A 26,180-nucleotide genomic window follows, 5' to 3' on the forward strand; every position below is an offset into this window, starting at 1 on the left:
TTTGTGCTAGGTCTCAGGAGTGCCCTACAAAAGCCAGGGGATTTTCCTCAAAAAAAAGGAGCATTGCCAGGTGGCCGAGTGCCAGGATGACTCACTCTGCACTACCCAATCCTTACAGGAAGACAGAAGTTCCTGAATAGGAAAGGATGAGGCAGGAGTGGACATAAATCCAGCTGTCCTGTTAGAGATTCTGCTCTTTGAGTGCCCAGGGGAAGCAGACCAGTCCCTTCCACTCCTCTCACTGTCAGAAATTCTGTGTATTCCTAGACCTAGGGGCACAGGGGAAAATAAGGCCCAGGGCCATGGAGGAAGCTTTACTGATTAATTCTAATATCCACAGAGAAAGAGGCCTGTTTCAGTAGTTTTCTGAAACCTTTTTCTAAAGAGAAAGGCTATTAAAATTCACCTTCACGTGATGAATAGCAGAAGTTCAGAGAAAATCTGTTTGCAGTAGTGAAAAGTCTGATCCTAGAAAACTTACTATGACTTTGGGCCATGGACCTATGCTATCTGCAAGTGATAGAAGGCAGTCACAAGTCTTCTGTTTGCTGGTTGGACCACTCTAAGTGTGCAAAATGAATTGCTTCACCTTCTTTAGCTGTTTAGAATCAGAGGAAAAAAATTCTTCTTCATCTAACCAACCATTAAGCTGGGGAACTCCTGCAGGGGGGCAAAAGCATAAAAGGTGCCAGAAGGGATTAGATAAACTCCAGGCTGCTAACGTCAGAATTATTGGAGGGGAGGTGGGCTATAAACTACGTCGCTTGGATGCAATTCCCAGCTCTGGAAATGCTTGCAGTGTGTAGATACACATACATGTGTCTATAGAAAATCTGGCAAGCTGAAGGCCTCCCCAGCCTACATGCCTTCAGCAGCATACACTTCACTGGCGTTACTTGTGTGAGTCAAAGCACTGGGCTAAAGGGATCTTCAACCCAACTCAGGATAGTCCTTGCTAGATTTTAGTACCAGCCTAGCTGTGTTTCTTAATGCTCAGCCCTCAGATGTTTACTGATTGAGAGGGAATCATCACACTGAATGAGTAGGAAAGAAGAACCTCAGTACTTCTCCAGCAGATTCACGATGTTATTTTAAATATACTTTGCCAGACAAACAGTGTGAGTCAAAACATCTTGTTTTTAAGTGTCTTAAGAGATATTAGGAAGAGAGGGAAAACAATATTTCTTTATCAGCTATGATACATATAATGTGAGATTCAAACACAAAAAGTGCTACTCATTAGCTTGTAAGTCACAAAAGGTGAATGAAAACACTTACCTCTTTTGTAAAAAAAGTTTAAAAAAATAGAAGATAGAGAATTCTCAACAGAAAGATCCACTTTGACTTAAAATATAGGGTAAGCAGCATTACAAATATCTAAGCACAAAGCCTATCTATTAAGATCCTGAATAAATAGTAAGTCTAGCTAGAGAGAAGTGTTCCCATTAATGTATGGTTAGTTATGTCAAGGACACTAAATGAAGCTCTCTTTCATACATACCAAATTGATCTATCTAAATTGGGGCACACTGTGCCACCAAAAATGTATCTGTATAATGTGTTACAGAAGATCAAATGTTAACAAACCCAGAAGAACAATTAATAAACAATAAATTCCCACTCCACCAGTAGCCATTTAACTCACACGTACTGTTTATGTGATATTTGGCTCAAATGAATGCTCTAGTAAACAACTTGTACGTGTAAAGCTACAGAGCTCCAGAGAAGCCAAAGAAAAGAGATTTGTACTTTTTAAGAAATGCCTGGGTTGAAAAACTAATCCCACACAACTGGTACAGAGCAACTGCAGCTACTCCGTGAGACCGTGCTCCAATCATCTGAAAATGAAAGCCAAACAAATTCAACTGAGGAATAAGGCACATAATTTAACATGAGTGTAAATAACTGGATGAAATGGTGGATTCATCTTTTAAATCCTTCAAATGAAAACAAGCTGCCTTTCTGGCTGTATGTTCTAGCCAAACAACAATTTGTATGGCTCCATAAAGAAGGGGCTGGATGAAATTAAATGGCTTCCTCTGATACTACAATGAACTATTTTAGGTCAGCGCTCAACAAAGTGTTCAGGAATTTACTCACAGAACTATGGCTATATTTGCACAACAGAGGATGTCCCAAAGGATATCTATCTTTTCTTGAGCTGGCCACCTGGGCATCTCTACTTAAAGCTGTTTGGGATTTAGGAAAGACAAAAGCCAGCATGTAAGTCCCTGGAGAAGTTAGGTATATTCCAAATACTCATTACTCATTCACTCTAGCGATGGTGCCTTTTTCTTGCCAAATAGTCTAGCACTTACAGCACGTGTCTAAATGTGAAGTCAAAACATTGGGTCTCACTTTAGCTTGAGGCTTTTGAACTCAAATCCTCTAAGAGTGCACAGACCATGAAGCTATAGAAGACTTTGAAACTGCAATGTAGTCAGAAATGGAAGAATCATGAGGCCAGAAATATCTGATCTTCATCTTTTGGTTAAGCTACTCAGCTAGAAGAGGAAAGGCTTAAGGCTCTCAGCCTTTCCTTCTGAATAGTTTCTGGATACAAGTCAATAATTACCTACTATAAATCACAGTCTCACTGATTTTTCTCACTCCCACAGGAGTGACCTTATGGACCACAACATCTGACTCTACGTATCTTCAGTTCTCAACTGACTGACAACCTCGTTCCAGCAAGAGAGATGAAAAACGCTGGGCTTTCTTCCTCTGAAAATCTCAAAACTTGTTGCTTTGTACATGTTCTTGGGATGTAAAAGAATGTGACCCCAAATGCTACCTTGCATGAATAAACTAGAACCCATCCTTCCTCTTCATGTGCAAGAGTACAGTCACTGAATTTTTGTGAGATTTTTGTGAGAAAGCAATACTTCCTCTACTCCTCTCTAAGAGAACAGTGTTCTCTATCTGTAAAAAGACTCTGAATTCCTCATTTACAACAGTGGTTGTGAATTGTTATCATAGTTCATAGTTCCAAACAAACCACCTTGTCTGCAATTCCTACCAGGTGGTGGAAGTGTCTCAGAAGTTAGCTTGCAGGTGGTTCCCTGTCTAGAACCCTAACTTTCCCTCTTATACTGCTTTTGGACCCTACATACTGATCTTGGCTCTGCCATCACTCCTTGGACTGACCACTTTACTCTTTGAGGCTGCACAGAGATGTCTCCACACCTTTCTTGAAATAAAGCTCTAGTTCTTGAAATAAAGCTCTAGTTCTTCAACAAAGACTCCAGTCTTTGTCTCCATAGGCAGAAATGCATTCCAAATTATCTAACTGTATGACCAATGCAAAAAAAACTCAAGACCATGCTGTTATCCAATTTGGCCTCTTCATCATCAGTTTGACTGACAGGAATTCTCAACAGCTTCAAATAAAACATGAGAATTCTCAACAGCTGGATAAAATATGGCATTGCAAGAGAACTGTCATACCATGGTACCAGCTGCCTAAAAACAAAATGTAGGCTAGGTCAGGAGTAATATATTCTTAGTAAATAGACCCAGAAAGTCCATAAGACTGTACAGACTCTTAAGCATACATTTAAGTGCTCTGCTCGGTTACAGCTTTAATTACATATTTTCTAACTACAAAAGGGTTCATTTAAGATACAGTTCAGAACAGAAATGTTAAGTGTGTGATTTCTTTGCCCAAAGCAAAATGCACACATACTCTGTGGAAGGCTGTTTAAATAGAATAGCTCAGAAAAAGATTTATAACAATGCCTACTGTAATGAGCCTACCCAAAGGTTAAATACAACTGAAAACAGACTTAAAATTAGAGCATTCACACTTATAACCATAGAAGTGTTAATTGCCAGGGTTCCAATGAAATTCCATAATCCTGTTCTAGTTTCCTTCAGACAATGATCTTGTCCATAACATATTTCCCTGTGAAGTACACATATCTGTGTACTTCAGATAAATGCATTGTGTATTTACACGGAGATGTCTAAAAGGAATATTACAAAAAGGAAAATTAGCTTTGCATTCTAGCAGTCTCTGGGATCATGTTTCTTGTGATCTGTTGAGAAAATAAATGTGGCATGCTACTATTCACAGCAATCATTTATCTATTAAGCCAGAACTTACTTTCTAGAGGTTGGTTCTCAGGATTCCTGACGTGGTTTCCTCTTATTTATACCACCAGGGGAAGTTTGGGTTGCAAAATTCATCTGGAAAATTAGCATCACCTCTGGTGTTTTCACAAGCATCACAAGCAGCACTCTCAGCTGTGCCCAGTGAAGGCTGTGCCACACCAAGTGTCAACCACTGCAGCTTAATAAGTCCTGCTTAGGCTGGACCTTTGGCATAGGTCACAACATAAAGCACCATCAATGCTAGACCACGGTTTTGTGTCATCAAAGTCTAGGACTAAGGTTTTTTTCTGGGTAAGCTGAAGAGTGAACTTGTTCGCTTAACAGACTTGCAAACTTCCAAGTGATCATTATTAGTGTTTGTGTACCTTCACACAGGCTTTCCTAATCGAGCTGCACAAGGGGAGTATCAGTTTCAGGGGTGAAGTGAAGGTAAACTGAAAGCATGAGTGAACTGACAGAATAAATATATCCATAAAGTAATAAGAAAATGTCTATATTCATTTTACATTAATGTAAAATAAAAATAAATATATTTTATATTACTAAAAGTTATTAATAGGAAATGTATCTTTTGAAGTATTGACACTCTACATGTGCAGTTTCTACATTTATCTTTTTTTGCTGTTTTTGCTGCTAAATAACTGCATCTTTTTCCCCTGAGAAAATACCTCTTGGATATCACTGATTGTATTTTACTTATGAGCAAAAAAAAAAAGATAAATGTTGCCGTGGAGAATGAGCACGGGAAAGAACAAAACCTTAAACTGAATATTCGCACTTTGGTAAACATAAAGAACTCTTCCATACAGTGAAACTTTCAAGTGAATACTTTCTTTGAAGTAAAATATTTCCTACACTGAAAATGTCTTGTTAAAGGCAAAAAAATCTACTTTACCTAAGAGGCATTTATGTGATCAATACAGTACCTAAAAATGCTATAAGCAATGATCAGCTCATCTCCATTCCACCTGCCCCAACTCACAGGATTGTGTCTTCTTCCTTATCTTGCAGAGAAGAAATTGAGAAATGTGAAGAATAATATTAAGATTTTCAAAAATTCCTGGTGACTTGTACCATCTTGGAGTTTTCATACTTAGTGCAAGACGCCTAACTATTACTAATCCAAATTTCCGTAGAAATTCTGAATCTAATGCCCTTACTAAACACATTGGTATGGATGCTGCCCAGAAAGGCTCACTGGGGCTGCAGTACTGACTAAATTGCACTGTGGAGTTGGCAAAGTTCCCAGTTATACCAGGGAGGGCAAAAAGCACAGTACACAAGTAGCTGCGCGTTCACCCCATCTGTGAAGGAGATGTTGCTCTTTCTGGCAAAAGAAGGTGAAATGTCTAAAGGAGTTTTCCCTTAGAAAAATTCATTTTTTAAATACAACATCTCAAAATTGTTTTGGAATCACCGTGCTATGATGTTTCATTTTTCAGATGCTCTTTTCAGATATTCTTATAATCGGTGAATTCTGACAGTGTTATGAATATGGCAAATCTGAGCATCATGTAACATTTTTAGAAGTCTTACAAAGACTTAATAAATTTTGCAAATATTTAGAAAGGGAATTAATGTAATATATGTAAAGATCTGCACATATTTGATAATCTTGAACCAATTTAATAAATCCTGTCCAGTTTTAATAAACATTGGATTAGGGTTAAACTTACTACAAACAATAAATTAATAATGAAAATGTGGACTGTATATACAGTACTTTTTAAATTTTAATTGTTTTTCAAAGACGAGGAAAATACCTGCAAATCACGTCACAGTTTTAAAAACTTTGTTATCCTGGAAAATATGCACAAAACCCATACTGTTAGCAACACAACTACTTCTACTATACTACAGAAATATGATTTTACTTACAGAAACAAAATCTTGTTAGAATTGCCACTATATTACAAGAACCTAAAATTAACATGATCATAATTTGGGTGATGATAGGACAATCCAGGGGAAAAAACCAAAACACTCAATGCGTGAATTTATGAATTAACAGAAGAAAGTGCAACTAGAAGCATGTTCTTAAATCTGTTTACATGTGTAGCCACTTCTCAAGGGCAACACACCTGACATTATTAATTTGCAGTGAAGCGCAGCACATGCGTAACCTTGTGCAGGGCCATCCCAAGCTTCTCTATAACGTTCACCCTGGGGTACCTGAGCTCTCTGATCAAATGAGGAACTGCTGTTGTTGGGAAAATTGAACCGTTACATTTCTTACAGAAATGTACCATTTTCAACAAAACTTATTGTGGGAGGTTTTCCACACCCCCAGTGGAACAATTAGTTGACATAAGAGACACAAAAATATCATAGTACCTCTCATTTTAAAAGTTAACCAAATGAAACATGGTAAAGTGGTGAACTGGGAGTTTTGAATAGAGATTTTTTTAATCAGGTTCATCTGGATACAAAAGTTCTTGGGGTTTTGTTTGGGGTTTTTTTGTTGTGGGGATTTTTTTTTGGTTGGTTTGCTTTTTTAATCACAGGATGTTTAAAAAATATTTAAGTCCCTTGGGACACCTGAACCAGTGATGCTTGGTTATAGGCCTGTATTTCTGGAAGGTCCATAGGAAATAAAAATAAGGGAGGATCTGGGTGAAATACAAAATTTTGCTTTGGGCAATAGATATAAGATGATAAGCGGAAAGAGAAGTGAAATATAAGAAAAGGATCCCGAGAGGATACAGCAAAACAGCCAAGCTATAAAAGAGATCCAAAGGATTGTGATGTTAGAGGGCTGGAGAGACCAAAAGGAGTGTCTTGGGGGTTACCTACCAGTCTGGAAAGACAAGATATAACACCAAAGAGGACACAAAAAGCATCCTACAGAAACCTTCAAAGGCCTCTCTTTCACCCTTTTTTTCCTAAATAGTGTATTTACTACAGCATATGAAATACTACCCCTACTCCAATGAGACACATGCCTGCTGCACAGAGGACAGAAACTATGAGCTTCATGTCAGAGCAAGACAGCTGCAGGGCAAAGTCCAGGCTAGTCTTGCGATTTGATTTCTGTGTGTTTGGAAACCAAAGGCTTTTTCTGTAAATATATCCTGTTCTAAAACACTATCAGGAGAAATGGCTTATCCTACAAGCAGTGACTTGATTCCTTAAGATATTCAGGAACGAATCAGCAAACTCAGTCTCTGCTTCAGCTACTTTTCACAGTGGAAGTTGTCCTAGAGGTAGAGCAAGCAAACTGGCAGCTCGCTGGAACTGAGAATTAACTGTCTATTATTAAATAATTATAGAAACTGAGGAAATGATAGTGATTCTGTAAACAAACAACATACCTTCTTCCCTGGGCTCTTCTAGCAAAAAAAAAAAAAAATTAAATTATATCATGCATATAAAAGTTGGGTGGAACTAAATATTCACCTTAATTAGGCAGAAAGATGGAGCAATATTGTTTCTGCCTATCTGATTTTCCATTAAGTAATGTTCCTCTTTTTTATGGCAGAACTAAATATCTGAAACAATTCATTATGAATCTTGGTTTATGAAAGCTAAGAACTATTCTGAGGAATATACAGCAGACTAAGTGAAGAAATGTCTATTAGAGAAATGAAGAGGAAGTCTATTACTAATTTGAAATTTCTATAAATGAGTCCTTTATTGCTTGAGATTTAAAAGCCCACCAACCATAACATCTCAATGTATACAGAGAAAAAAAATTTGCAAAAATATTCCATCGCCTTCCTTCAGCAGTGATTTTTCTGGTTCTTCACAGACTTCCTGCATCTCAGTAAACTTATATTCTAACAGACCTCTTTGAGGCATGTGAGCCTGCAACAAAATTATGTTGATTTTAACAATTCCTCATCAGACTTTTAGAACATATTCTGCTATTATATCCCACGGTGCAATAGCTCTTGTTCACCTTCAGGTATGAAGGTGCAAGAACTGCATTTTAACGAAACTGCTCATCTGAGTACCAGCACCACAGCAGAGAGGGTCCTTGCATCAGTACAGCAAAGTTTGCCCTCCAAACAGCTATAGTTCAGTGACTAATAAAATCTTTCCTGTTTAAATTTGCCAGTGAAAGGAAGTCCGGAACAAACCATTATAATCCATCAGCTACAACTCTCTGCAGGACAGGCATCCATTCCCCACACTTTCCTTTAACCATGTTGGCCCCTCCCATACAAATGAACTGGAACAGTACGATAGCGTTTTGCTTGGCAGGAACAGGGTTAACTCTGTGATACACCTTGATCACCAGCAGGTATCAAACTTTGTCAGCAAAGGAGATATCCTCCAAACAGGAAGAGACACAGCACTGCTGAGAATCCCCCATCAAATACAATAGAACATGAAGGTATAGCTCAGTTTGTAGCTCTGGCATCCAATAACGAGTCAGAACCCTGAGGACATTGTCTTACTCAGAGATGTGAAATGCAAATGAACAGTAACATTGACAACTCAAGACCAAGCAGAAAACAAAGGACTTGAAAGCTACCTGGAAAGGTCTTGCATGAACACATAGCCTTTTTTTTTTTTTTTCTTCTGGGGGCCAGAAACATTCATTTATGTGAAGAAGTTAAATGGGTAATTTTACTGATGACTGGAGTCCCTGAAAATGCTTTAGCAGAGAGAAAACCTTGAGATGGTAGAGTACGGAAATCATTTAACAGTGAAAGTCACCAGGAGCTCAGAAAAACTGGTTCAACATAAAAAGTTGTGCTGTGTGAAATGGAATGGATGAATGCCTTTTCCTAAAACACAGCCACAGGACTTTCCAAGATATTTTCCATCTTCAAGATTTATACCTTAAAGTGTGAAAATCTAAGTTAAATCTTCCTGTCTGCATGTAGTGCTCTATCCTAAATTCTCTAAGAAAGCCAGAGTAGCACTGTTTCTACTTGTTTAATCCTCCTTTGGTTCATTTATTCTTTAGATTCTTTAAATTCTATTCTTTAAAATAATAGAACTAAATATCTGGGAAAAAATCAGTATTAATCTTGGTTTATGAAGGCCAAGAATTATTTTCAGTAAACTGAGAAATATTAGCAAAAAGTCATGTATGTTAAGACAGAGTACTTTACCTGATGGCTAACTCCGAAAGATCCTCACCTCAGGGATGCCACACACATTTCACAGAAGTGATATGTCAGCATTCCAGATGCCCACATCAGCCCCCACCATGTCATTGGCAAAGCCAAGCCAGGGGAAGGGACAGACATACCAAGCCTTCAGCCTTAAGATATGATCCAGCTTGATGGAACCAGCGACAATTCCCCTCTCCAACCTGTGCGTGCAGGTCAGATGCAGAGCAGTTTTTCTTCAGGGAACACACCAGCCCTCCCTGTCCCCACAGTGGGAAGAAACCCAGGAACAGAGGGGGCCACGGCACCCTTGGCGCCCACCCCACAGCAGTCCATTTCAGAACCACCTACCCACTGTCTAGGCAGAGACCAAGAGAAGGAAGCAACAGGATGAACAATGGTCCCATGCTCAACACAACACCTGCGCTACTAAAACTAATGAGGAGGGTTTGCAACAAATCTGAAACACGTTCTGAGTTGGGGGTGTGTTACGCAATAAAAAGTAAGGTCATATTTACAAACCTTTCAGGGAAAGCAGGGCTGAACTTCGATAATCAAATGTCAAGGCTGAATTTAACTTTCTCAAGATAGGGTAGTGGGCAACTTGTGGCTTCAGGAAGAAACAGAACAAAACTCATCATGAGACAATGCTGCCTGATCTAAGGTTGAGGACATGCAGAAAATGAATTCATTTTACATGATTCTACCCCAGATATGACTCTCTTCCCAGCACCTTGAGGAAAAAGACATTTTATTAGAAGCTGAGGCCAGAATCATAGAAATTTGGTTCATGTTATCTGAAATGTGAAGAATATGAAAACTTACGGGAGAACTCAGGAGACCTAAGACTAATAAAAAACACAGTAAATGTTTTTGTGAACCCAAAACAGGAGTGTATGAGGAACAATAGCTTCAAAGCCGGGGAAAGGGTAATTGTTTGCTGTTAAATCAGTAGAAAATCTAGTGGAAACAGTGTCTGGGGGAAAGATGTCAAAGAGCAGTCAACTAATAAATACATGGAAAAGAAATACTGAGAGTCCTTCCTGGACTACAAGCACTCTTCTCTTTTTTCCCCAGCAGCTGGTACATTTCCTGCTTTCTTGTCCTTGCATGCATGTGCAGCCACATCTCTCAGGGGTTTTTTCCTTAGATAAACCGCTCGGAGGTGAATTTGGAGGTTCAAATAAAATGTCTCTTTGTTGGATGTTAGAGGGACAAAAGAAAACAGCAAGTGGTTTTATAGCACAAGCAGACAATTCAACAGGGTAAAGCACCTGGTATTGGCATGTCTAACAGCTACCTTGCGTATGTCCTAGTGCAAACATACGCATACTTCTCTATTCCACCAAGAGATTTCTTGAAGTTTCTGTCTGACTCCCTCCTTCTTCCCGTCCAAAGAGATGAAATTTTTTTTCTGACACATAGGTCCTAATCTGAAAGCTAGAGACTCTCAGATGCCTGTTCATATCTCTACCACTGACTATGTGTTTTCCATTAATATTCTCATTCCCACAAGAGGAGGACTGAGTTGTGAGCTGCTGAAACTCTCACAGTTCAAGCAGCGTTTTCTAGTTTGCACTTGAAGCCTACCACTTGTTGATGTTTGCACAGTATCCAAAGAAAGTTGGCCGATCAGACCAAGTCAGATACATGAAGAACTTTGGGCTGAATGCCTCATCCCAAAACCAATTTCCCAAAGTGTCTGACTGATGCCACATGATGAATTGCTCTCTTAGCTGCACTGGCAAGGGAGGGAGCCTAGGCACTTCACTGAAGTGCTCTGAACCTCTTTGTGAGGGCCAAACACTTACCTGCCTTGTACTGTAAGGGCAAAACCAGACTCTGAACACAGCAGTCTGAAAACAACTCATTCAGCCCAGGAAGTCTCCAAAAACTATGTGTGTTCCTAATTCCCTCTTAGGATCTGATACTCAGAAAAATATTGCACTAGGCAAACAATATATCAGAGCAATTCCATGTGCTCTGACCACAGAACGTGCCTAAAAGTCCCTTGAGAACTGCATGGGGAAAAGCATACACCGTTTAGCAGATACATCACAACACACAAATGTATTTTATTCTTTTCCCAATAAGGTCTTTTGAATTTGTTGAAAAGTATATGCAGAGAAAATGAAAGCAGCCCCTGGCATCAGGAGTCCTTGGAGAGTGAGCTATGCACTGGCTAAAGGCTCTGCTGATCGCAGTTGGAAGGACAGTCTGACTTTATACGGAGGATCAAGGAGAAGAAGAGATGGAATATGGGAAAGGTTGGAGGAAGATAAAAAGGAGGAATTTATCCATCAAGGTCAGCTAATTGGAGAGAAGTTTCTGCATTGGGGTGGCTGGAAGCAGTATTAATCCAAGCCAGAATTTTGCCCTTTGGAACCTTGTGTGTTCCTCCTGTAAGGCTTTTGCATTGCCATAGAAAAGAAGGGGCTATTTTGGTACTGAATCATTCTGGGGCAGGTTTTTCTCTCCATATGTTTGCATAAATCTACAGAGGGCAATGGAGTTACACCACCGCATGTTGGTGTGAGATCAGAGGCAAGCTCAGTATCTCTCACCTTGTCTGACAGACTCTTTGATCCATTTCACTCCTTTTTGCTCTGTCAGCGTTCCAAGGTCAAAGACCATGCCCAAATCTAAAGTAGATTGTAACTCTGATGCTGTATTTTAAAGACATAGGCTCCCTTTTTTTAAATAATGAATTATTTACAATATACTTTCCTTTGTGTTAGCCTTACTGCTACATACAAATGATCTTGACTTGGGCTATGGGGCACATGTTTCCGGGAGGAGGGATCCCATTTCCTTCACACCAGTTTCCATGGTATCATCATCACCATCATCATGCACTTATTTCTGCCCTTGATCACATCCTCTGAAAAGCTGGCAGATGTGAAACCTGAGCTACCGATGGGCCTCCACACGTCCCATAGCAGTAGGTATCCAAAATGGTTCAGATCATCTCTGATTTCTCTGTGGATTGTATGTCTCCTTCAGAAAAAGGGTGGGGAGCAGATGTGCAAAACAGAGACAGAGATACTGTGATAATCATATTTCTCTTTCACGGAATGAAGGGGTGAGTGTGTGTATCAGGGTGGGGAGGGAGAGAGAGATTATGTGCGGAAGAATAGCAGAAATTTAAAACATAGGTCAGATTGGATATGTTAACTGTGTGCAAAAGTTTCCTAGTGAGAATATTTCCTTTTGGATGATTTAACAAATGTAAGCTGGATCAAGTCTCCATTATGCAAGAAATATGTTAGATTTCTTCTCTAGCTATGCACAAATGGCTGGGAAAAGCTGGATATAGTCCCATCCTATAAACTGGAATCAGAAATAAATTGAAAGATTTATAAATTGGAGGTACAATTCTTCAGCTACATTGGTTTAAAGATGGTGAAATGAATGACTAAAGCATTCACTCACAGTGTTTTATGAAGCAGATCTAATGTGCAGGTTTTGTGACCTGCAGTGACTTTAACTTCTCAGTAAATCAAAAAGCTTAACAAATATTAAGATGGCAAAGATTACCTGTGTGTGCCAGATTTTATCTTTTATCCGTTATCATTTAGGAAATGAAAAGCTTGAGTCGGAAATCAGACAGCCAGTCACGTGACTCAGGCGGTCTGGCAGCCCACAAGACAAGAACCTGCAGGAGACACAGAAACTACACATTCACTGATTAGTTTTTAGTCCTTAAGAAATGGCTCTTTTTATTGTTATTATTGTTAGCAACCAATGAGCTTTAGAATCAGAGCAATTCCTTTCTAAATTCCACTGTGATGAAAATTCATTATCACAAGCTAGAGGAAGCAGCTGACTGTATAGCTTAGCTCATGGCCAGGCTTAGGGGCAGCTCCATACACATGTCAGCTTTGGAGGTGTTGAGATTTGGGGTACAGCACACCAGCACCCATTTGCCAACACATAGGCCAAAAAATTCTCGTTTTTCAGTCTTGGCCCAGAGCAGCAGGAAACTGGCTGACAGATAGGATCTTGGCTAAGCCACAGGTTATAGATGCACCACATGTGGGGAGGCACACCATGGTTCAAGTAGAGCATGGCCCTGATTTGGTAATATTGGGCTGCAGTTCCTTCCTGAGGGTGCAGGAGGTAGCTGCCCCAGCAAAGGTGTCAGGTCTGCATGTCTACAGCCTTCCAAACACGCCATAGACCTTCAGGGTGAAACAAATATTTATCTTCTACCCCAAAATAGAAGGGCTGAGGGAGTCAGTGTAAGATTAATAACTAGTGTCTAGGTAGAGTTGGATTTTTTTCAAATATTTTTAAATATTTGCTGATATATTAAATTAACATCAGGTCTGCTGGTGGGATACTGAGGTGGAGTGAATAAGGCCCGATTCATGGCCACAGAATAATATAGAGACCTAATTGCAACAAGAATTTGAGCCTTTCTAAGGTCCAGCCACAAATCCATGGGAAGTGACACTATCAACTCTATTAGCTCATGACACACACATATACAATTTTTCTTCCTTTTCCGTACAGAAATGTAGATAATCCCAAAGTTTAGACAATCTCCATAATAGAACCAGACCTATAATAATCACATCAGCTATGGATGACACTGCAGGCTTTAGGTTTGCATGTCATCTTTGTTCCAGGAAGGTTTTCCCCTGCTCCCACCCTTGCAACCCTTTGTCCCAACTGTCAAAAGCATTTATGGCCATTCCTTCCTCTTCCATCTCACAGCCATAAGCAAATGGAAGTTGAACATAAATTGAAGCCCAAGGAGAAAGAGAAAGGAAAGAGTTTCATAAAATGGATTACCCATTTCTTTCCTCAGAATGTAACATCTCAGTTTAAAAATGGCATCAGTTTTCTTCAATTTTGAAACAACACTGTAGCTGTTTAATAGCAGAAGATGTCGATTTAAAGCACACCAAATAACAATAATTTTCTCCTTTTAGTTGATGCAATTAAAAAAAAAAGATAAGAAAAGCATTCAGTGTTCAAAAACAGAACTGAGTTTACACTGTTACCTCCTATGTAACTGTCCCTCTGTCACAACCTGAAAAGCACCACGGGCCAAAAACTAATGAACTCATGTGCACCATTGCCATTGCTTCTCTTTGATGTGCACTGGTCAGAGAAAAGAAGTAATTCCAAGCCACACTGCAGCTGGGGTAGTCAGCTTCAATCCAACAGTGTAAGCAGTTCATCACCAAGCACTATTTGGCTCAACATGTAATACAAAAATAATACTACATCCAAAATAAATTACCAAGCAGTTTGCAGGTAAATAAACAGAGCAGCTTATATATTAACAAATAGAGGCCAGCAGTTAACAACAACAAAACAATTCAAGTAAAAAGAGAATCAAACTTCAAAGAAAGAAACTGTGGAACCACCTATGTTAAATAAACAGTTTTGCTGTAGGTTTAAATACGTATTATTCTTCCATCACAAGAGCACATAGGACAGGAAAAGACGAAAAGGAGACATGGTTTCAAACTGAAAAGAGAGTAGTTTTAGAAATTCCTTGCTGTGAGGGCGGTAAGACACTGGAAGGGGTTGTCCAGAGAAGTTGTGGATGCCCCATCCCTGGAAGTGTTCAAAGACAGGTTGAATGGAGCCCTAAGCAACCTGATCTAGTGAAAGGTGTCCCTGTACGTGGCAGAGGGGTTAGAATTACATGATCTTTAAAGCTTCCTTCTTCCACCCAAGCCATTCTATGATTCCATCATATCCATGACAAAACTTAGCATTAATGACTAATATTTGTCCTGAAAGTCAGGCCACCTCCTGTAGAAAAAATGGAAATGCAAGTCTCCAAGATTCTGCAGAAAGACATCTGTATTATAATAATCCTTTCATAATGTTTTATATAGTAGATATATTTTATATAATTGATTAATTATAATGTATTTATGGAACCCTCGCATCTGCCTTCTATTTTTAAACTTCTGTATTTAACATTAAAGGAAGTTGTGAACTAATGTCCTTGTATTGGAGCGTGAACAGAACGAACACAGTCAACAACTAGCAAAGGGCTAAAAGGTAACTGTACAATCTGCTCTGAGCAAGGGGTGCTGTGTAATTCTTTTCTGCCAAAAGCAGATTGCAACTCAGCAAGTCAGTTTTCTGCCCTGCACTCTCTGACTTTGGGAAGTTATCTCACGGTGTGCAGTCACCCCTGCCACATACGCAGCTTGACACCTCTGGCCAATGGAAGGTGTACAGGGATGAGGGCAGCTTGCTTTCTATGTCCTACCCACTTCCGTCTTAGTCGTACTTTGATAGCTCTGTGGTAAACCCTTGCTCTTCACACCAAAAACATGGCATCTGCATCAACCTGAGTCTGAGCAAAGGAGTTAACTGACACTTGTCTTACTTCACTTACCAGCTCTGGACTCCTGATAACTAAAGGCTAAGAAAGACCAAAAACTCCAAACAACCCCACAAAACAAAACAAACAACAAAATAAAAACATCCAAAAACCCAAACCAACCCTACAATGCAGTCTCATCACTACCGCCTGCCCAGCTTACTCTAAGGCCTGAAATTACATGCAAAGACAGACTTACACTTATGACAACAGTGTTAGTTTGTGAACAGAGAAGGATGGGATGAAATCCTCTGTTTTGTCAGGGGATGGGACAATATTCCTTAAAGAAGAACAGCTGTTATTAAAATATTCCTAAAAGAAGCACAGCACACATATCTGAATATTGATTTTCACATTCATTGTTCAAACTCTTCAAAGAAAGGACACCACCATATTGTTCTCTGTTCCCACCCATTACCAGAAATAGTTTCCAAGAGTGTTTGCTCACGTAGAGGAGACTGTGTAGAAGCTCATGGCTGAAGCATTACTGAGCAGTTACAGCAGCTGTGGCATAAAAATAGAGAACCTGCAGAAAGAGAAGAAAAGTAGAAACTGTGTTAACAGACACAAGTAGGAAGCTTCCATATAGAAAGTCTGGATAAAGAGCATGGCATATCCATGAATACTTTTACACAAACTGCATGCAGTGGCACTGCATTTGCACTCTTGTTAGATGCAGGGGGAGTCACTTTAATTATAAAAGTTCTGCTATTTAACAGGCTTTAATAAATAAATGCATTGCCATTTCTTCAGTTCTTATTACAATTTAATTTACCTATTCATTTTTCTGTTCTTTGAGTTCTCAATAAAATTAATAGCTGGCATTTTTAGTCCTGTTTCCTTTTGTATTCATGCCAATAGAGCAACATCACAGCATTTTGCAGAAATGCAGTTTGGGCTGATAGACATTTTCTATGTCAAGTACCTTTTATATGCAATTCTAATATTTGTTTTACTCTCCATTGTTTCTAATATCCCCTGAGAATCTTGAAAGTAGCATTATTTCCTTAACAAGTTTGGCCTTTCCTCCTACTGCTTAGCAAATCATTTTCTTGTGCCTTATTACTTGCTGCTATAGAATATAAGCAACTGCTGAAAAATGTTGCTGCTCACATACATCTGGGCTAGCAAAAAGAATCTATAAATAAATAAGCATATATCTTCTTTTCTTCCTAATTTTTTGACATTCTGTAAAGGAGACCACTGGAGAACATTTCCCTAGATCCTGAGTTATTTACCTCTCAGTTAAATTTCTATTACCCTTGACCAATCTCTTAAATCTTTGCTTCTCCAGCTATAAACATGGGCCTGTCCTGTCCCACCTTGTTGTTATTTAAAATAAGAGGAGAAACGGCTTTTGATGGAAGGTCTTATGGAAGCCTCCTTAAATTTTGAGAAAGGCAGGTCCTAGCAGATAAACTTACACATGGGAATCCAATGTACAAGATGGAAACTGGGGCATGCCACACAGACATAATGTAAGTTGATCAAGTGGATCAAGTTAAATGAACTCATAGGTCCCATTTTCTAAGCTGCAGTGGTTTTACTTCATTTTCTTCATCATTTTTTGTTGTTGCCGTATTGTTTTTTTCCAGAATATAAAGATTTCCATTTGGAAATACCTTTGTAGTTACCAAATGTCTTTTAGTTATTCAGTGCCAGGGATTACATTCCTCGGAGTGGAACAAGACACATTGAAGTCCATAATCAAAGTCCCTTAGTACGTGACATGGAGGTTTTAAAATCTTTCCATGGGGCTGCATGGAGTTAAACTCTAGTCATTGGGCCCATGGGATACCACAGAGCTGTGTATCACAGGGACCTGGCTTCCAGCATGCCAGCCTTTCCCTTCCCTCTAAATCTATTTGAAAAGCATTTGGAGGACTTGAATCTGCTGGGTTCCCTCTTAGCTATTGCATTTTTTTTTTGCCTTCTTGCCTGACAAAGGGAAACTGTTTCCAGGCTTTATTCTCAGCAATGTAAGTGGCAAAATAGGCAAAGCAGTTAATGTAGGAATTTACTTGTGACAGCACATCTGCATACATGCACTTCTGGACAGTATCTTTTTAGCATGCAGTAATTTTTAGGACTTACATATATTTAAGAACAACGGAGACTGGAAGATCCCAGTTCTTCATTCTTTCAAGTTTGTGGCAGGGGGAAGGGAAGAAGGAGGTGTAGCTAAAGTGTTTATGGGAGGTAACACATGTAATTGAATCTCACTGATGTGCACACAAACTGTCCAGGACTCTACTTGCAGAGGCAGAGGCACAACAAAGAGCAGAACACCCCGTTCGCATTTCACAGACCTTTATTGATTTGCCTTCCAAAGAAAGGGCCTGGGATAAGTTACTCAGTTGACAGGCCCAAAGGAATCACAATGCCAACTTAATTATGAAACTCTTCTAGGCACTTACATATTAATTCATGGTCTAATGTTGTGTCAAGCTGGGGTGAATAAAGGTTAACATGTTCTGTTAGTCCCCATTGTCACAAGAATTTCATAGAATTGTTTAGATCGGAAAAAAACTCTAAGATCATTGAGTCCAATCATTAGCCTAACACCAAGTCCACCACTAAACCATGTTCCTAAGTGCCAGATTGATATGGTTTTTAAATACCTTCGGGGATGATGACTCCACTACTTCCCCAAGCAGCCTGTTCCGATACCTGACCACCATTTCCATGGAGAAATTTTTCCTAGTATCTAATCTAAACCTCCCCTGGTGCAACTTGTGGCCATTTTCTCTCATGCTATCACTTGTTACTAGGGAGAAGAGAGTGACCCCCACCTTGTTACAACCTTCTTTCAGGTAGTTGTAAAGAGAATAAAGATCCACCCCACCTCGAGCTCCCTTTTCTCCTGGCTAATCAATCCCAGCTCCCTCAGCCTTTCCTCCTAAAACTTGTGATCTAGAACTTTTGTCAGCTTCATTGTCCATCTCTGGACGTGCTCCAGCACCTCAATGTCACTTGTAATGACGGGCCCAGAACTGAGCACCGTATTCAAGGTACAACCTCATCAGTACCACGTACAGAGGGACAATCACTGCCCTAGTCCTGCTGGCCTTATTAAACAATATAGTTCATTAAATATGGAATCTAATAATTATGTTCACCTTAATGGAAATTATTCATATAAACATGATCTGAATAGTTGTGATTGACTAATTTAGACATAAATTTAATTAGCAATTGATTTCAATTGATTCTCAATCTGAACAATAAGTTGTGTTGTAAGCCACATACTGGAAGCACTATCCAAAATCAAATATGGAGCTCTGAGGCAGGATGCTTCTTGCTGTCCTCAGTTCCTATACCTGCTTCCTGCTGTGTAAGAACAGCACACCTATCCAGCAAAGAATTCCATCTGGAGAAAAAAAAAAGGGGGAGAAAACCTGTCTTCCACCAAATTCCAATAGTTAGAGATCTCTTTGAGAAATAATTGCTGAAAAGTTAAGTGGGCTCTTCCAAGACAAAGAGCAGGATGGAACAGCTCAGCCACTGTGAATGGGAAGAGCCGTAAGAAGTCCATGTTGAGGAGTTTCAGTAAAACACATCTCAGGATAAAAGATGAAGGAAACTGCTTTTATCCACAAAACACCAGTGCCAAACTCATCCTCCTGAGGTTCCCCTTTACCATATCCCTGCTGTGGCCAGTGGCACACCCTGCTCCTCACAGTCATGCCCATGCTTCCCTACAGAGCTGTACAGATCAAGGAGCGCCCTGCACACCACCACCCTTTGCTGTTTCAGCAGGGCCACTTAAATTCTTCATGACTTGGTTTTCCCCCTCTATACAACAGGGATAAAACTGCAGTCTTGGCAGAGATCTGAGAACCTTAATTCACTAATGTCTATAAACCCCTCTGAGGTTCTTATTCAGAAGGCACTGCAAAAACGCAAAGTATTATCACTGATTCAAACTGACCTTCCCCTTGAAATATCACCATTTGAGCTATAATTCCAAATCCTGACTCTAACCAAGTGCTACGCTGTGGGATTAACCACATTAATGCTTAAAGCTGTTGCTCTTTTTTTTTTTTTCCCCAGTGTTCACAAGCTAATGCTTGTAGGGGTCTAATCTTGGACAATTCCTTAATGATACAGATTTTCAGATGAAAATTATTGCTACATTTTCCTGACTTCTAACAGATTTTCGTCTCACTGCACGTACAATGTTGGAATGTTATTTAATTACGAATATAACATTTTCTGGATAGTTCTTACTAATTTGAGTGTATCTATCTGTTGTCTGCACACAAACTGTAAATCATTGTATTAAGAGTGATTACACACCCACTGACACAGAAAATTCGTGATCGGGTTGTGAGACATAAGAGGTTTACCAGATTGAATGTGGCATGGCCACATATTCTACAGAATTTATTATTATTTCTAATCAACCCTCCTCCTCTAAACCAAGATCCCTTAACTGTAGGACTCTTGCTGTACTTAAGGAGGACATTTCAAATTCTTGTATTTTTGAAATACACTTACATAGCTACACCCATCAATTCTGCAGTCACATTTTCAAACACAAGGTTATGGGCAGGTAGTTGGGTTTTCATCATTAGGTCAAATCTGGCTTCACGTGTAAAGAGCTAGGATCTTGTCTGAGTATATGCTGGTTGTTTCACACAAGCAAAATATCCCAAAATCACAGGATGCAGAGCAAAGGTGGTGTCAAACCTACTTTTTCAAATGTTAATCTGCCCTAGGGCTCTGCCTAGGCAGTGCTCTTGCCACAGTCATTTAGGCTGTGTCCAATAAGGGGCCTTGAGCTCGTGCAATTTAACAGTGTGCTTCACTCCTGCAACACCAGGCTGCTGTGATTTTATTAGGTGCCCAGAAATTAGCACTGGGGAGTCATCACTATTATTATTTTTAAAGTAATAAATAGTCTTGAATCTTGTTAACCTGTGAATCTCCATAAATAAGCAGACCAGAGATGTGCTGTTAAAGACAAAATGCTGATTCTAACAATGACAAATGGCAGAAGGAGGTTCCCAGCCCCATCATTGCAGGAGCCAGGATACCGTCAGGGCACATGTTAAAAGTAGGCATACCAGTGCCATAATGTTAAATCTAGAATGGAAGAGATCACTCCTGGGGAGGGAACAGGCCTAGCCAAGCACACTCCCTCCTTGGGATGGACTACCATGCGGCAGGTTGGTCATTGTCCATCCCTACATCCTGGTGAACTTGTGGTGCAAGATGCTGTTCTGGCCACCAGCCTGTTTGACTGCTGTCAGTGATCAACAATTCCTAAGGGTCCTTGGGGATCCTTGCAGTGCACCATGTGCAGCTCAGTACACAGCCATCCTATCTGAGATGCAATTCAACATTTAGAGGGAAAAAATGGTGTAATTGGCCCCTGCACCACATGCAGTAAGGTGATCTTTACAGTGCCTTGCATTCTGCTTTGGGGCATATTGTCAGGGTGCTCATGAAGCAGAATTTTCTCTCATGAAAAGTAATTGTTAAGAGGTTCAGTTTTTCACTTACATATTAAGCTCACTGGTTTTAGAGTGCCCAGAAGTTTGGCATTTCAAGGAATACCCAAAGGACAAAGACATCTACATACTTTGTCCCAGAATCACAGACTACGAAAGTCGGACAAAGGGACAGACAGAGGATGAGTGAGATTAACAGGCCAAGTAGGTCAGGACCAGTGTGATTCTCAGGCCAGTACAACACAGCACATTGAGAAAGCTTCCAAGAAGCGTAAACAGGAATGAATGTTTGAGACAATGAATGCCCTAATTGGATGCCCATTCTCACCGCTTCCCTCAATTAAGAAGAATCATGGATAATTCTGCCAAGATATTGATGGACAATGTAAGCATTGGCTTGAAAACTTGTGCAATTTAATGAGCCAAACCCTACCCAGTTGTAAATTACAAGCGATCCAAAAATAAATCCAGAAGAAAACAGTCCAGTGACAGTTAAGTCAAAAAGTTACAAAATTATTAATCATTGAATCTTAATAACTTCTCATCAGAAATAGCTGATGCATAGCTTTTGATTTCATGTGTTAGCTTCATCAAGTTTTCTCAATCCTTGGAAGACAGAACAAGCAGCTGCGTTATCTCTTTAAATTAAGAAAAAGAAGAGAAAATATTTGCTCAAACTGAAGAGGAATAATTCCGTTGACAGTCTCATGGAATCACTTACAATACAAATGCTGAGCTGATTGTAACCACATCTCAGCCCTGAAGTGAGAGGTAACCATACAGCTTCTGTACAGACCAATCTACAGTGGCTAGTACATACGCTTCATGAAAAAATAGTACAAGAACACTATGAGATTAACAGAGAAATGACACACGTTGCAGATATTTTCGTTTCTTCATCAATCATTTTGATGTCCTGCCATGTCATTACAGTGTCAGGACTTAGTGACCACTTGCGTTTATCAGTGCTTTGAGGACAAATTTACTCACTGCCCAGGCTGTTAATCTGGAGCTGGTTCTTTCACAGCTGCGCTGGAAGAGCTGAAGAAAGTTCTGGGATAGTCCTGTGCTTTTAGAAGCACCCGAGAACACCATCCCTGTGAGGAGAAGGAAAAACTCTTCATCTGCCTTTTGAGGGATATTATTACAAAATCAGCCCAGGCCTTGGCATTGCCTACAAATCCCATCTTCCTCTTGCAGCAGGAAGTCTACAAGGGCAGTGTGAGCACAGTACTGGGCCTTGGTACAAGTAATTTCTTTAGTGATAGGACAAAGTTCGGTAACATAGTAGATATAATCCCAGTAGAAGAACACAATGTGGTTTAGTTAGCTGTGTCATCTGTAGGATGCACTGGCTGTCAGCAAAAAAAGAACTGTATTGAGGAATGCTCTTCCACTGGAATTACTCAGTATTACACATTCTAAGATCAAATTAAAAGGGAAAAAACCTTAGAGTACAAATGTTTATGTTGAGAAGAACTCAAATACATGGATAAAAAGGAGAAAATAGAGAGCTTCCAGAGTCAAAAGTGATAACACACTTTTGCTCAAAAATCTGCTGCTCTGATTTCATTGCAGACTGGGCAGTATTTGGCTCTTACCAATGCAGAGTCATTTTATGCTAGTTGAGAGTAGTCAAACTCCTTCCTTCATAAAAGAGATGGGAGGATTGGCTCTGCAGCATCATTTAAACTTGCCCTCAAATGTTTGCTGATAGACCTTGAAAAAAAGGACATATAAACATCACCTTGTACAATAGTCCTATTCCTCTGGCTGCTCTGCCTAGAAACACAGGCTCACACAGGTTTAACAGTATTACATTAAATACATTTTTGCAAAGGTTCTTTTCAGTCCGTCGCAACCCTTCCCTTCTGAAAGTTAGTGCGCAGTTCATCACCGTGAGGTCAAAATGGCAAGGATAGAACCAACAGTCCAGCAGTCAATAATAAGGCTCCAACACCTGGTACTCTCACTTGCACTGTTTCTTTATCTGATGTGCACATAACAGCATTAAAAAATTACTGGTTCCTGGGAAACTTGAAAAATCAGCAATGATAGGATTGCAGACTGCTGACAGCAGCAATGAGAAATGTATTTTACTGAGTACACCAGGGTGATCAGAACTCATAAAGTTAGAACTGACCAGAAATGTGGAAAGAGGAAACAATTAGTTGTTTAGCGAGTGCTTGCTTAAACAAGAGCTTCCAGAGAACACTATAGAACAAGCACACTAAAGGGGAGTGGGCAAGAGTCTTCAAGTGGGGAGTCAGTTCAGTGCACCCACAGGCTTGGCTGGCAGCACAGCAGTCAGAACAAATCAGACATGACAAAGCTGGAGGACTCCTCAGGATCCACAGCTGAGGCAGCTGGTACAAGGTCTAGGTCCATCTTTGCCCTGTCTGATGGGAAGAAGGTGATATCACACCGAGAGCATCAGTGCTGCAGCAGGCAGAAGCTGCATAGCCTGTAAGCAAAGAGGAGGACAAAAGATGAGTTGCCTTACTAAAGATGCCATGAGGTATCCAAAAAAAGAGAAATTATGGGCTTGTACCTTTGCTGACATTTGCCTTTGCATAGTTTTTGGAAATGGAGGGCTGTATTATTAATGTTTGAACTTTACTAATATGAAAGACTTGAGATGTATATTATTGCTTTGTATAGCTACATACTTAGGACAGAACTGAACACCGTGAAGCATTTTAAATCATAAAAAACCCCACATTGCTATTGGGTTGTATGATTTAAAAAACTTGAAAGCACTTGGAAACCAAATTGCTGCTGGCAGTCATTTCACCCATATTCTCCTCTGCTTGCCAGCTCACTCAGGTGTTCATGAACTGGGAGGGGTGAAGTGTTGCAGATTTAGCTAACAGTTCATGCAAAATATTTCTTCCCGTACACAGTGCACTCAACTAGTCTACTAACTTTCCATACCCCATTGCTCATAGTGCATAAGGGTCTCCTAAAGTAGATGGTGTCATTACTGTCCCAGACTGGATGATGTCCAACCACACAAGACCAAATTCAGTCAAGTCCTTAAGCCCATGTCTAACCTAAATAAATGAATAGCCCCTTGAGCCAAGGACTCATTTACCAGACAAATTACTAATAGGCTACAAGATGTGCATAAAGACTCTAAAGAGATTTTAAGATGGCTATGCAATGATAATTTGAAGAAAATGTACATCATGTACATTACAAATGTACATCAAAATGCTTAAATTTACTCATATAGAAAGATTCCAAGCAACTCCGTGTAAATTTTTTTGTGTGCACATACAACGAATCATCATAATTGTTTTTCCAAATTAAAAAGAAAGGAAAAAATGATCTCATAAATGTTTCTAGAAAACAAAACTTATTAGAGATAAGAAAGTATATATTCATATTTTTAATTCAAATGAATATTCTCTATTCTTACCTTGCCTAGCTCTGTTGCCGAGTGTCCTTATCATAGGATCACTGAAATGTTTTTGTTGCTCACCATTGCTTTAAATTGCTAGGTTGGGGGGTGAGGGGTGTTTCTTGGTTTGGTTTTGTTTTGTTTTTAAGTCTCTTACAAATTCTACAAGGCTACATATGCTTAGCAGAGCTCCGTTCTCACACATATCTCTCTTCCATAAAAGCTGCTTACTTATTTTAAATATAGCTACAAGAGAAAATTATTAGAAAAAGCACTATCATTAGTTTAGCACCATGAGGACAATGTTTATATGAGTTTATACTACAGAGGAGCTCACATTTGAATAACACATGCATATTGTCCTAAGACAAGAAAAAAAAAAAATCTAACCAACCATGTAAGCCAAGTCACAAAATTTAATTAGGAAGATAAGAGTTGGGTTTTAATTTTTTTTTTAGGTTACAGAAAAAAGATAATTTTAGGCAGAGAATTAGCATCTTCTAATAATCTTAGACAAAAATGATTTTGTTGTGCTTTGGTTTGTAAATTAGCTCATGATTAAAGTATCTCTCTAGTTGAGCTTCATTGTCTTTTTGTGCCTATTTTCTGAATGCAGCCCTGACCTGAATACTCTTGTAGCTCAAGTACAAGATTTGAAAGCATGAGAGGAACAATTATTATAAAGTGAAGTACTTACAGTTTTACTGCAAAATCAATGAACTTTCAAGTGATTTTTATCATATTTTGCAGCTGTTCTGTTTGCTTTGAATGATGTTTATCACATAAACTGTAGTACTTTTAAAGGTTGTTTTATCTAGAAACTTCCTCCATCTTTATTTCCTTGCCCCACTCTGTGCTGTAAATGCATGGATATTTTTATCTTGTGAATTTCCCCTATCTCAGAAGTTCTCTCTATCAACAATTAGACCAGTGACTTTGCTCAGTCCCTGCCCTGTTCTCTCTCATGGTTCCTTAAATGAGGAAAAGTTCCAAGTTCCTAACTTAAATCACAGTTTTGTAGCAGTTCAGTTATATGTCACCATTCAAGGCTGCTTCTCTGATCTTTCACTATCTAAAGGAACAATCCCATGTGATCTACATGTGCAGGAGCTTGGACTATTTGTCAGGAGCCATACAGTGAAAAGCAGTGAGTGGCATTCCTTCCATGGGGCCTGATTCATAATGTCCTGTGGACATTAGAGGTAAATATTCCACTGACTTCAGTAATACAAAGTTAGAAGCCCACCTCATCTTATTCTCTGCTACATCAAGTCCATTCTCTACCTCAAGGTAAGCCATGTCCTTCCCCAAATAGGACTGTAAAAGTCATGAGATTTACAAGAAGCCCTGCTTGGTTACCTTGTCCCACCTTGGCCTTTTTGAGCTAAAGTTGTATGCTCTGGGCAATGTTTACCTTATATCTGCTCCTCCTCCCCAAATGCTATGAATTCTGCTGGATATTAACAACCCAATCCTACATACCTTCCTCCCTGGGCAGAGCTCCATTAGCAATTCCTAGGAATCCAACAAACCAATATAATTATTAATAAAATAATATCTTAAAGATCATATTGATCCAACTTCAACTTGACCAGGTTACTCACAGCCTCTGCCCAGCCTGGCCTCAAACACATCCAGGGAGGGGGTATCCATAACTTCCTTGGGCAACCTGTTTCAACAGCTCATAGTGAAGCACTATTATTGTGGTACTCCACTGTATTAGCCAGTATGCATACACTTACTAAATGGGTGGCCTCTTATCTCAGATAATTTATAAACCAATTAGATTA

The 26,180-nt window shown here is 39.5% G+C and overlaps 1 long non-coding RNA gene across 3 annotated transcripts in view; it reads right to left on the minus strand.

The window, feature by feature from the left end:
- LOC135412490 (uncharacterized) overlaps window positions 1–26,180 on the minus strand; it is a 126,636-nt gene that overhangs the window by 26,026 nt on the left and 74,430 nt on the right. For 2 of the 3 annotated variants that reach the window (XR_010429683.1, XR_010429684.1), the window contains exon 2: window positions 15,950–16,057. This is a non-coding gene — a long non-coding RNA (uncharacterized LOC135412490). Of the gene's footprint in view, window positions 1–15,949; window positions 16,058–21,977; window positions 22,052–26,180 lie in introns of those variants that run through there. The other variant, XR_010429682.1, reaches the window with a different exon arrangement.

The sequence above is a fragment of the Pseudopipra pipra genome, chromosome 3, assembly GCF_036250125.1.
Source record: "Pseudopipra pipra isolate bDixPip1 chromosome 3, bDixPip1.hap1, whole genome shotgun sequence".
Taxonomy (NCBI): domain Eukaryota; kingdom Metazoa; phylum Chordata; class Aves; order Passeriformes; family Pipridae; genus Pseudopipra; species Pseudopipra pipra.